Source organism: Montipora foliosa, chromosome 11 (assembly GCF_036669935.1).
Source record: "Montipora foliosa isolate CH-2021 chromosome 11, ASM3666993v2, whole genome shotgun sequence".
Classification (NCBI taxonomy): Eukaryota; Metazoa; Cnidaria; class Anthozoa; order Scleractinia; family Acroporidae; genus Montipora; species Montipora foliosa.
The window spans coordinates 43882266-43885155 of record NC_090879.1 but is presented as its reverse complement, the minus strand read 5'-3'; positions in this window follow the sequence as shown (position 1 = coordinate 43885155).

The following is a 2890-nucleotide window of genomic DNA, read 5'->3' as shown; positions in this document are numbered from 1 at the left end:
AAGCCTTTGTGTGGCAAGGTCTCCAAGCTTAATGTTAGTCATTGTATGAAAAGAAACATATTGCAATACAGGGAACTGGTGATAAGGAGGGGAGAACTCACCAGTGATGCATGTTCTATTTGCTCAAGGCTCAAATCGTTTTGAAGGGGCGGACATAGATTCTAGCTGATGCCACCATTTCTTTAAGGTCTAACACGTTATGCCCTGCATTTCCTTTGGGTTGCAAGATTTCCAACTTGCTGGTTGATCTAAATTTTGTTACTCATCAGCTCATAAAACCCCTCCTTCCTTTATTTGTCGGTAGCTCTCTAACAACTTTTCATGAAAGTAGTTGCACGAGGATTTCTTCTCAAATGTTATCTTCTTTTCTCCAAGTGATGCATTTGACAACTGGGTTTTGTAGCCATTACTTGGGACTTCATTATACCGCATTCTCCCTAAGCATATAATGTATGAGTCAATGTATGGGTAGTTAATTCCTGTAGGCAATTTCCTTTTTCGTGGAATTCCGGCAGGTGTGAAATTAAATAGGCTCCCTAGCTCGGCTCTGGCATTTTCTGCAATAAAAAATGTGATAGAAAATCTCAAGCTAATAAGCTCAAACTAGGCAACACGATGTTAGGTTTTACATTTTAGAGTGGACTAAAGGCAGCAAATTTGTAAAGTTGCCTTAAAAACAGTGAGGGGGTGGGGGGAATCAAAGTGCTTTGAAAAATTTTTAACCACAAATAAATGTCAACAGAACATAGCCATCACACAATGCATTAGTGAGTGACAGTGGTTTAAAGAGAGCTGGACTAGAAATCAGGAGGTGGTGGATTAAGTTCTGTTTAGACAACTTTTAACTTGGTAGTCTCAAGTGCAGATGCTCGGAGACGGCAACCCTTGTAATTTGCTTTCTTGCCGACAGGAAGGATTTATTCGATTGGCTCATTTACAAATTTGAGATCAGCATTCTTTATTTTGGCCATGGACAGCCCAGTTGGTGGAGTGGTCAACTATTTTTTTTTTGGGTTAATAACAATACATTACATGGCTATTGTTCTTGCAATTTTAACATGTGATTTAATCATGTTAACCTCAAGCAGGTGTTCTTACGGCAGTCCTTTGATCTGTTGACCTAAAATATCAATATTAATTCACAAAATAAGGTATTTCGGCCAGATAACAGGACTTAAAGCTTATGGTTCCTTTTGTTTTCATATAATGAAAAGTATACCATAAGTAGGCTTCGTTACCTGTAATAGGTTTTTTATTTACCTGTGTTACGAGAGTTTGGGGGCCATCTGATGCTGTTGACCTAAAATAGCAGGAAAAAAATCGGTGCTTCTTAGTGTAAAAATATTACATTCAATAAAGATTAATTTTCTTCGAACCAATGCCCTTTATTTGTTTGGTTGCCTTTTTTGCTGATCAACGTACTATACTTAGTTCTACATTCACCTGCAGTGGGTGTTCGCAAAGTGCCGCTTGTGTAGCACTGTTTGTATTCGTTGCCAGCTGCGAATCTGGATAAGTAAGAAAAGATACTTTATTACCATCTTAAAATAGTAAAGGACACTCCCTAGATTGGTCAAACCAGGTCAGGAACAGTGAATTCCCTTTTATTAAAAACGGGTCAACAAGAATTCACAACAATTAACGTCGACAACAGCGTTCGGATCACAACCGAATCCACCTTTGAGGGTAATACTTTGAAAACAAATACCTTAACTTCACGTTAACATAATTTTACACACCCGCTTCCATATGAGAAATGCAGTTGAGAATATTCTCCCGCAACCATTCTCGCAGGGTTTCTCTTGCATTTCGACGAAACCGGTGTTCCCGACATGTTCGGTTCCCGCTACACGACCAAAGAACGCCCACAAGCAAAGACATGCGGCTTGAGGGAGGCCGCTGTTTCTGAACCAGCGGGCCCATGCTCGCTTAAAAGAGTTGTACCTCGTCCACTTTAAAAGGGTACCACATCAATTTTAAAGCAAACACTGGTGACTTGAGCATGTTCCGCGTCATTGTAAATACTATTTCGTTGGACTTCACTTAAAACGGAGTGTGGCGTCTTCACTTCAAAGGTTGTACGTCTTCACTTCAAAGGTGTACGTCTTCACTTCAAAGGTGTACGTCATCACTTCAAAGGTGTACGCGTCCTCACTTTAAAGCTGTACACTCCTCACTTAAAAGGTGTACGTACTCACTTTAAAGCTGTACCTCCTCACTTTAAAGCTGGTAACCTCCTCACTTTAAAGGCCAAGTACTTCGATTTGTCCTAGTGTTTTTGCCGCGCCATATTAGGACATACTCTTTACTTAGCGACAAGAATGATTGAGCGCAGGACAAGCGCAAACAAAATTCTGGAAAACAACGTGACGTCACAACGCGGGAGTTTGAAATAAAATCGGCCAAGTCTCTGCGACACTTTTTGACAGGGAAAATTCCAACTTTGAGCGATTGTAAAAATCGTCAATTTTACAGTGACATTATCAAACTCGCGATTCGTTGTGTTTGAAAGGTTAAATGGTTATAATTAAGTTAAAAAAAAATTCCGCTTTCATAGGCACTTTAAAGGGCTACTCTATGCCTCAAAATGAAGTTTTATTTAAAAGGTAGTATTTGCCCCCATTCTTATATCTGAAAAATGACGAAAACTGAGGAGAATCGAAGGTTCAAGAGAAAAAAACCGTGCTCGAAAGCCCAATTTTACCCTTTTCGAAGAACGGAAGTGAAACTCTCTTAAAAGTGAAAACACTGTGATCAATGACGTAGAAGTGGAGAACTCGTGTGTTTTGCTTTACGGCTCAAAACTGAACACAAGTGAGCTATGGATTCGGGACGATTCGCCGCAGTTTTTCTTCGTCGGTGTCTTCTTCTTGTGAAAGTGCAGACGAAA